The sequence below is a fragment of the Pseudoliparis swirei genome, unplaced genomic scaffold, assembly GCF_029220125.1.
Source record: "Pseudoliparis swirei isolate HS2019 ecotype Mariana Trench unplaced genomic scaffold, NWPU_hadal_v1 hadal_29, whole genome shotgun sequence".
In the NCBI taxonomy this organism is placed as follows: Eukaryota; Metazoa; Chordata; class Actinopteri; order Perciformes; family Liparidae; genus Pseudoliparis; species Pseudoliparis swirei.
The window spans coordinates 350,166-361,621 of NW_026613265.1; the positions used below are offsets into that span (position 1 = coordinate 350,166).

Genomic DNA, 11,456 nt, shown 5'->3' on the forward strand with positions numbered 1-11,456 from the left:
TCCGCGTGTTCAGCAGAACGTCGCAGCTCTTTTCTTGTTGTTGGCCTCACAGAAACATCGCAGAGGAACATGGCTGCAGTCGGGCTGCAGAGGAAGACTCCTTCGGGACGAGGACATGACCAAGGTGGAGTTTGAGACCAGCGAGGAGGTGGACGTCACCCCCACCTTCGACACGATGGGCCTGCGGGAGGACCTGCTGCGCGGCATCTACGCTTACGGTAAACCGGGGATCTCCGCGGCCTCCTGGAGGAGGGGGGTAGCTTAGGATGCTAAAGCTAACTGTTTATCTCCGCGATGTTTAGACGAGTTCAATCAGGATATAAGTTAATTATACTGTTCCTCATCATAGTTTATCGAAGCTCCAGATGTATCATGTAATTTACTTTACACCATTTGCTGTTTTTTGATGAAGCTGTTCCTCCGTTAGCATTAGCTTCAGCTAGCGGAGCTCGAGTCCGGATGAGTGTCGTGAACAGAGAGCTCCCGGTGTGCTGGTCGGAGCTGCTGTCCTGGGTCCACAGGGCCCACCTGGACCCCTGGTGCCAAACCACTCATTAGTATTAGGTCTCTGTTAAGCTGAAGCTTTCATGTTTTGTGTTCCAGGTTTTGAGAAGCCGTCAGCGATCCAGCAGAGAGCCATTAAGCAGATCATCAAAGGCCGTGACGTCATCGCCCAGTAAGACCTGCACTGTAGGGTCCTGAGGGTCCACAGGTACCCCAGGGTTTACCAATGTTGTGCAGGTGTTCTAACGGCTGCTCTCTGTTCAGGTCTCAGTCTGGAACTGGGAAGACGGCCACCTTCTGCGTGTCGGTGCTGCAGTGTCTGGACATCCAGGTCAGGGGTCAGGTGCCCTCCGCTTCCCTGGAGATACATTTATACATGTGTATTCATAATCTGTATTGTTGCTGCAGGTGAGGGAAACCCAGGCTCTGATCCTTGCTCCAACCAGAGAGCTGGCCGGACAGATCCAGAAGGCCCTCCCACATCACAGTCGACCAATCGTCTGCGGCGTGGGTGTCCTGGCCTCTGATGGTCTTTGTCTCTGGTGTGTTCAGGTGCTGCTGGCTCTGGGGACTACATGAACGTCCAGTGTCACTCCTGCATCGGCGGACCAACGTGGGGGACATCAGGAAGCTGGACTACGGTCAGCACGTGGTCTCAGGGACCCCGCGCGTGTTTGGTGAGGTTCATTGAAGACCTGCTGCTCTCTGCCTCCATTAAGCATGCCGAGTCCCTATTTATTCACATATCTAAATCCGGAGTATACTTCATATTTACTTTATGAACCCTGAAGCCACATGGGGGTCTCGGCTGCTGCTGCGCCAGATGACCATCAGCCACGGTGGTCGTCTTGAGTTGAGGGAAGCTCAACATCCCATAATGCTGCTGGGTGTATTATGCAGTTCAGTGTCAATATACCATTCAATAGGAACACATATTATAATTAGGGCTGTGAAGCGAATACTTAATTTTAATCGGGTTAATCACAGGTTTTGTGGATTAATCATGATTAATCACATATTACCGATATTCTCGGATATTTTGTGAGAACATAGAGATTTATGACAAAAGACGGATATATACATTTATACATTCTTCTATACAATGGTGCTGCAACTCAGCAGTTATTTAGCAGTTTCTTCCATATGGAACATTAATACATCTTCATCCTAAACAGAATGTTTAACCCTCCTGTTACCTTCGGGTCAATTTGACCCCATTCAATGTTTAATGTCGGTGTTCTTTGGGTCAATTTGACCCCAGGCTGTTTTTCACTGTGTCAAACATATCAGAAATATCAACTTTTATTTATTTAAAGGGCTATTTAGGTAGTCAACAAACAAACATAAAAGTACCTCACACTTAAACTTGGGAAGCAATATTAATTCTAATAATTTTCTGGAGGTTTTAATTGCTGGGGTCAAATTGACCCCGAGGGTAAAATATGTTAGTAAATGTAAAGGTAACAGGAGGGTTAAACAGAGCATTTTTCTCTTGTTTGTCAACCATTAACTCCACCATGATACATCTAAAGGCCTCTAGTCTTCCTCTAGCAGCTGCTGAGGCAAACTGACTGTGTGGGTTTTCTTCATGAACTGGGCCGTGATGAAAGGGACGGGACACCGCTGCAAAGCTGAAGCCTCACCGCCCGGACAGGTGGACAGATTGACAAGTGACTTTTGTTTTGTTTCGAAACCCGATGCCACACGGAGCTCTGTGGCGCGCGAGACGAGGATCGATAAGTGTTAACGCAACGCAAGAGACAGAAATGACATGCTGCTGTGAGATACGATCAACAACAGACGTTTAGTTTAATAAAAGAACAAAGACGTGTGCTCAGAGAAATATGTCAGGGGCGGCCAATCTCTTTAATGTCATGCGATTCTGACACTACGCCGCGATCGACTGGCAGGTCGCGATCGACGTGTTGAGACCCTGATCTACAGGAAGTAGTAGAAGTAATAAGGTTTCCGGAGGTGAACCTGCGGAAGGATCATTACCGATGAACAGACCGTCTGCATGAGAGCGGACAGAGTTCAGGTTGAAGTGGTGGATTGGAAGCTCATTTAGCAATTAACTTTTTTCATTCCCGACCAACAACAGACGGATTGGAAGCTCATTCTGCGCATGCGTTAAATGCGCAAAAAAAAATAACTCGTTAAACCTGTAATTGAAATAACTTGAGTTAACGCGTTATTTTTCACAGCACTAATTACCTTCGCATTGAAAATGCCGGAAGGTTATGTTTTGATCGCCGTGTATTTATTTGTATGCGTGTTATTCGCAAAACTCAAAAAGTATTGAACCGAATCGCATGCAATTTGGTGGGATGATTGTTTATTATCCGGGGACCAGTTGATTAGATTTTGGGATCGATCGGGTCAAAGGTCATGAACAGGTCAAAATCTTTCGCAGAACTAAGAAAGTATTGAACCGAATCGCATGAAATTTGGTGGGATGATTGTTCATTATCCGGGGACCAGTTGATTAGATTTTGGGATCGATCGGGTCAAAGGTCAAGGTCAAAGGTCATGAACAGGTCAAATCTTCTTGAATCACATGGAATTTGGTGGGATGATTGGTTATTATCCGGGGACCATTTGATTAGATTTTGGGATCAATCGGGTCAAGGTCATGGAAAGGTCAACATCTTTTTTTTTACCATAGCACGATACATTTTTGTCGAATTGGCATGCAACTAATGCCAAAATGTTCATAATTCAATGCCCAATCTTGTGATATGCGAAGGTATGCGCTCTACCGAGTGCCCGTTCTAGTTATAATATATATTAATGCAAAGAATGGAGAGAAGTCGATAGTTATTTCTAATTCTCTGTTTCACTGGAGACAGTTTCTAAGTTTCCCTTTGCCTCAAGTAAAGCTGAATATATACAATAGGGTGGCGGTGAATTTTCGTCGACCTACTATTGAAGTCCCCCCCCCCCCCCCCGTCAACACATTCGCACAGGTGAGCACACTCACTACCCCGCCGACAACGCCTGCGTGGGTCCCTTTCCTATCTCAGGGGGGGCATCGTTTAGGAGTTGGGACACCAATATGGCTAGCAGCGGCACTAGTCCCGCCCCCCTGAAGCTGTAAACCTAGGGGAAACACTGATATATATATATCCACATTCTGTAACTACCTGGACTCACTATTCACTCCGTGCATCATTTACTTTGAGCTCACCTCATTGGCTGCTTGCAGAGTGAGAAACCCAGGGCAGCAGCCTCCCCAAGGTCCTCATGCCCGTGGATTATGGCGGTTTTTTAAACTTTTTTGACGGAGCTCAATGTTGACTATTTTTGGAAACAGTCTGGTCTCTGTGGTCCCAGTCTGGTCTCTGTGGTCGGTGTCTGGTCTCTGTGGTCCCAGTCTGGTCTCTGTGGTCGGTGTCTGGTCTCTGTGGTCGGTGTCTGGTCTCTGTGGTCGGTGTCTGGTCTCTGTGGTCCCAGTCTGGTCTCTGTGGTCCCAGTCTGGTCTCTGTGGTCCCAGTCTGGTCTCTGTGGTCCCAGTCTGGTCTCTGTGGTCCCAGTCCAGCTCCAGTCGGTACTTGGCTGTCACAGAAGAGGGGCGTGTCTGCAACGGTTGGGGCCGTGTTTCTATGGGGTGTGGTCTTCTATTGGTCGCCTCAGTCCACCAATAGGAAGCTGAGGTTGGTTTGTGCTCTGCAGATATGATCCGCCGCAGGAGCCTGAGGACCAGAGCCATCAAGATGCTGGTCCTGGACGAGGCGGACGAGATGCTCAAAGGTACACCGAGCAAGGAGCTGTGATGTCCCTGTGAACCTGTTGATGTGTGATGTTAACCGTTGACCCGGTTCAGGTTTCAAGGAGCAGATCTATGACGTGTACCGCTACCTGCCCCCGGCCACCCAGGTGGTCCTGATCAGCGCCACGCTGCCCCACGAAATCCTGGAGATGACCAACAAGTTCATGACGGACCCGATCCGCATCCTGGTCAAACGGTCAGTGATGATGTGATTATGTGTGTGGATTATATTTATATATATTCATATGTCTCAGTGGCGAGCTGACATGTATTTATATATATTTATGTGTATTTATATATATGTGTGTATTTACATATATTTGTATGTGTATGTATTTAGTGTGACCTGACATGTATTTATATGTACTTATATCTGTATTTATATATATTTGTGTGTATTTATATATTTATATGTATTTAGTGATGACCTGACATATATTTATATGTACTTGTATATATTTGTACGTATTTAAGTGTATTTATATGTATTTATTTGTGTATTTATATGTATATTTATATGTATTTATTTGTGTATTTATATGTATTTATTTGTGTATTTATATGTATTTATATTTGTGTATTTATATCTATTTATATGTATTTATATTCATATGTATTTAGTGACGAGCTGACTCTGGAGGGCATCAAGCAGTTCTTCGTGGGTCAGTGGAGAGAGAAGAGTGGAAGTTCGACACGCTGTGTGACCTTCGACACGCTGACCATCACGCAGGGTCCGTCATCTTCTGCAACACCAAGAGGAAGGTCTGCTCCTCCTCCTCTCACAGGTCATGTGACCCACTGCAGCAAAGCCTTCTGGGAAGCTGAGTCTCTGTGTTTCAGGTGGACTGGCTGACGGAGAAGATGAGGGAGGCCAACTTCACGGTGTCCTCCATGCACGGAGACATGCCCCAGAAGGAGAGGGAGTCCATCATGAAGGAGTTCAGGTCTGGAGCCAGGTAAGAGACCGGGAGACCGAGACCGGGAGACCGAGACCGGGAGACCGGGACCCCGGAGACCATTTGTGGATTCTTCTTCTTCTTCATGACTTATTGATCTCTTTCAGTCGTGTGTTGATCTCTACGGACGTTTGGGCTCGAGGACTCGACGTTCCTCAAGTTTCTCTGATAATCAACTACGACCTGCCCAACAACCGAGAGCTCTACATCCACAGGTACGCATCACACCTGTCCCACGGGAAGTAGTCCCTGGCACAGATCACACCATCCCACGGGAGTAGTCCCACAGGCACGCATCACACCTGTCCCACGGGAAGTAGTCACAGGTCACGATCACCTGTCCCACGGAAGTAGTCCCACAGGTACGCATCACACCTGTCCCACGGGAAGTAGTCCCACAGGTACGCATCACACCTGTCCCACGGGAAGTAGTCCCACAGGTACGCATCACACCTGTCCCACGGGAAGTAGTCCCACAGTACCATCACACCTGTCCCACGGGAGTAGTCCCACAGGCACATCACACCTGTCCCACGGGAAGTAGTCCCACACAGGTACGTGATCACACCTGTCCCACGGGAGTAGTCCAGGCACAAGATCATCACACCTGTCCCGAAGGAGTCCCACAGGCAGCATCACACCCCCACGGGAAGTAGTCCCACAGGCACGCATCACACCTGTCCCACGGGAAGTAGTCCCACAGGCATCACACCTGTCCCACGGAAGCAGTCCCACAGGCACGATCACACCTGTCCCACGGAAGTAGTCCCACAGGTGCAAGATCACACCTGTCCCACGGGAGTAGTCCCACAGGTGCGCATCACACCTGTCCCACGGAAGTAGTCCCACAGGTCGCATCACACCTGTCCCACGGGAGTAGTCCCACAGGCGCATCACACCTGTCCCACGGAAGTAGTCCCACAGGTGCATCACACCTGTCCCACGGGAGTAGTCCCACAGGCACGCATCACACCTGTCCCACGGGAGTAGTCCCACAGGTCGCGCATCCACACCTGTCCCACGAGAAGTAGTCCCACAGGTGCGCATCACACCTGTCCCACGGAAGTAGTCCCACAGATGCATCACACCTGTCCCACGGGAGTAGTCCCACAGGCGCATCACACCTGTCCCACGGGAAGTAGTCCCACAGTGCGCATCACACCTGTCCCACGGGGAAGTAGTCCCACAGGCGCATCACACCTGTCCCACGCGAAGTAGTCCCACAGGTACGCATCACACCTGTCCTACGGGAAGTAGTCCCACAGGCACGCATCACTCCTGTCTCACGGAAGTAGTCCCACAGGTGCATCACACCTGTCCCACGGGAGTAGTCCCACAGGTCGCATCACACCTGTCCCACGGGAAGTAGTCCCACAGGTACGCATCACACCTGTCCTACGGGAAGTAGTCCCACAGGTACGCATCACACCTGTCCCACGGGAGTAGTCCCACAGGTACATCACACCTGTCCCACGGGAAGTAGTCCCACAAAGCATCACACCTGTCCCACGGGAAGGTCCCACAGGTGCAGCATCACACCTGTCCCACGGAAGTAGTCCCACAGGTCATCATCACACCTGTCCCACGGAAGTAGTCCCACAGGTACAAGCATCACACCTGTCCCACGGAGTAGTCCCACAGTGCATCACACCTGTCCCACGGGAAGTAGTCCCACAGGTAGCATCACACCTGTCCCACGGAAGTAGTCCCACAGATGCATCACACCTGTCCCACGGAAGTAGTCCCACAGGTCGCATCACACCTGTCCCACGGAAGTAGTCCCACAGGTCGCATCACACCTGTCCCACGGGAAGTAGTCCCACAGGTACGCATCACACCTGTCCCAGGAAGTAGTCCCACAGATGCGCATCACACCTGTCCCACGGGAGTAGTCCCACAGGTCGCATCACACCTGTCCCACGGGAGTAGTCCCACAGGTGCACACACACCTGTCCCAGGAAGTAGTCCCACAGTGCATCACACCTGTCCCACGGAAGTAGTCCCACAGGCACGCATCACACCTGTCCCACGGAAGTAGTCCCACAGGTAACAAGATCACACCTGTCCCACTTCGGAAGTAGTCCCACAGGCACGCAGATCACACCCGTCCCACGGAAGTAGTCCCACAGGTACGCATCACACCTGTCCACGGAAGTAGTCCCACAGGTACGTGATCACACCTGTCCCACGGAAGTAGTCCTCAGGTAATGATCACACTAAGCCTAAAACAGTACACACACTGTTACTCCAAACCATCTGCAAGGTTGAGCTCGTGGTTTGAGGATCTCAAAGTGAGATGAGGCTGGGATTTTCATATTCCATTCATAGTTTGTAAATGACCCTGACCTGTTCAGGATTGGTTTGTTCATGCTACGCCGTATGGGCGTGGCCATCAACTTTGTGAAGAACGCATTTACATCTCAGATCTCAGGGACATCGAGCAGCATTTTACCCACCTGTATTCCATTTATGATGCCCATGAACGGCACGCCTCGGCAAACCCTGTCTTAGGATCATCAACATACTGGGACCACACGTAACGTCTTGTCTCTGCAGTGCATGATCTGATCTGATCCGACCTGGAGGCTCTCTGAAGCTCCTGAAGTCTACTCTACTTCTACTTCCTGTCTCTATTGGTTTAAAGTGAAAATGGCAAAGGGCAGGTGTTTTTTGTAAATAAAGTTGTTTTGCAAATTTGAGTTCCGAGGTCACTCATTGTGATTTTTTATTCAATAAACTCCTGTTTTCACATTTAATAGCTTAAATTGATTGAACCCGAATCTGCAGACGGTATTCTGAGGTTATTGATCTGAGTCCAGCCCGACCAGCAACTTGTTCATCAGCTTTTTATTGTGAAAGGAAACGGGGCGGGGTTGGACCAGGCGCAACCATTGCCGAGTTCTCAGACATATGATTCCTTTGGAACGCGTCTTGCGGAGGTCGTTCATGCTCCACATGACTACCCCCCCATGGACCACATGCGGAATTGCTGGATCACCGGGCCCAGCACGTCCTGAGCCAATCAGAGAGGACCACATGGACCACACCTGACGGGACAAACCACCGGCAGCCAATAGTTTGACTGCCACATTCAGGGACTGAACCACATGTATCCAGGACCACGCGGTGTGAATTTAATGCCGTCAGGATAAAGCGAATGACTCAATGTCATCCTATATCATGACAGTTTGATAAGGAAGTTCACAACGATGGACCAAGCATGATGAAGATGTTCTCACCATGGCCACTCGGGGCCGAAGGACCGCTTAGCGGCAGCATGACGCCCACATGTTCTGGTGTCACATGAGTCCACAGCGACCACATGCCCACACATGGACCACATGACCACCGGGACCATGGACCACCGGGATTCCCTGATGGACCACATGGGCCCACACGGACCACACGGACCATATGACACGGACCACTGACCACACGGACCACCGGGCCCACACGGACCATGGACCGGGCCCACATGGGACCCTGCCATGGACCACCGGGCCCCACGGCCTGTTACGGACCACCGGGGCCCATTAATGGACCACTATGGCAACCCACCGGGCCCACTATGGTGGACCACATGGACCACATGGGACTGACCGGGCCCACATGGGCTCACGGGGACCCCATGGACCACCGGGACCACATGGACCACATGGACCACATGGACCACCGGGACCACATGGACCACTGCCCACACACGGACCACATGGGACCAATCGGGCTCCACATGACGACCACATGGACCACCCCATCGTGGGTCACCGGGACCACAGTGACCCACCGACCACATGACCACATGGACCACATGGACCGTGCACCGGGCCCACATGGTTCACATGATCTCACCGTGGCCCACATGGGACCACATGGACCACCGGGCCCACACGGACCACCGGGCCCACATGGACCACCGGGCCCACACGGACCATACATGCACCATATGTGACCACATGTGGGACCACCGCCCAGGCGATCACATGGGCCACCGGGCCCAATATGGACCACATGGGACCAATCGGGGCCCACATGGACCACATGGACCACCGGGCCCACACGGACCACCGGGCCCACATCAAACGACCACCGGGCCCATATGGACCATGGACTATACCGGGACCATGATGGACCACCGGGCCCACATGGACCACATGGACCACCGGGCCCACATGGACCACATGGACCACATGGACCACCGGGCCCACATGGACCACATGGACCACATGGACCATCATGCGATTCACTGGGCCCACATCAGACCACACATGGACCACCGACGATCACATGGACCACATGACCACCGACCACATGGACACCGACCACATGGACCCACCGGGCCCACACTGACCACATGGACCACCGGGCCCATATGACCATGGACCATAACCACATGGACCACCGGACCACATAACTACATGACTACATGGACCACAATCACCACATGGACCACATGGACCACATATGGACCACCGGGCCCATACGGACCATATGGACCACCGCCCAGCGACGACCACCGCCCACACGACCACCGGCCCACACGGATTCACCGGGGCCCCACATGACTACACATGGACCACATGGACCACCGACCACATGGACCACCGCCCACATGGACCACACTATGGGACCACCGGCCCACATGGACCACATGGACCACCGGGACCTGATGATTCACATGGGACCACATGGACCACCGGGCCCACACGACCACCGGACCACATGGAGCCCACCTGGCCCCCACATGACCACATGTGACCACCATGGACCACATGGACCACATGGACCACACGACCACATGGGACCACCGGGCCCATGGACTGATACGGACCACATGGACCACCGTACCACATGGGACCACTGCCCAGCACGGACCACATGGTGTGACCACTGCGCCCATGACCATATGACCACAGCCGGGACCACATGGGACCACATGGACCACCGCCCACATGACTGTTATGGACCACATGGACCACCGGGACCATGGACCATACCGGCCACCGGGACCGCCATGACCAATCGCCCACATGGACCATCATGGACCATGCGGCCCATTATGGGACCATATGGACCACATGGACCACATGGACCATGGACCACCGGGCCCACATGGACCACATGGACCACTCAGGACCACATGGACCAGACATGGACCACACATGGACCACATGTGACCACCGGCCCACATGGACCACATGGACCACCCGGACCATGGACCACATGGACCATGGACCACCGGGCCCACATTTGACTAACATGGACCACCGGGCCCACATGGGAATCTGCATCATGGGACCATCAGACCACTCATGGACCACATGGACTGGCTAAGGATCTCATATGATCCTTCATGACCATCAAATTATTAATGACCACTGACCATATGGACCACCGGGCCCACATGGACCACATGGATCACATGCACCACATGGACCACCCTGGGACACATGGGACCACATGGACCACCGGGACCACATGGACCACCGGGACCACATGACCATCACTGGGACCACATGGACTCTGAGTATCGGATTTCACATGGACCACATAACATCGGGGCCCACATGGGACCAGCATGGACCACCGGCCCACATGACTACATGGACCACATGGACCATCCGGGGACCACATGACCACATGGGACCACCATGGACCAGCTACGATTCACACATGGACACAAACCATCATGGACCATTACTGGCCCATGGACCACATGGACCACCCAACGTTTAACCATCGGGACCACATGGACCTGGCGGACCACATGGACCACATGGACCACTGACCACATGGACCACATGGACCACATGGATCACCTGGGCCCACATGGACCACATGGACCACCGGGACCACATGGATCATCATTAGCTGGCCCACATGGGACCACATGGACCACCGGACCATGGGATCATCATGGACCTGATGGACGCCTTGAATACATGGATCACCGAGACCACATGGACCACATGGGACCACCGGGACCACATGGACCACATGGACCATACACCATGGACCACCGGGGACACCATGGACCACATGGACCACATGGACCACCACATGGACCACATGGACCATATGGACCACCACATGGACCATAACATGGACCACCGGGACCACATGGACCATGTGACCACCTGGACCACAGGGACACATCGCACCACATGGACCTCACATGGACCACCGACCACATGGACCACCACCGGGACCACATGGACACACATGGACCA

At 52.3% G+C, this 11,456-nt stretch overlaps 1 pseudogene; it reads left to right on the top strand.

Annotated features, from left to right (window-relative positions):
* Window positions 1-5,475, top strand: LOC130191228 (eukaryotic initiation factor 4A-III-like; annotated as a pseudogene).
* Window positions 5,476-11,456: the final 5,981 nt, after the last annotated feature.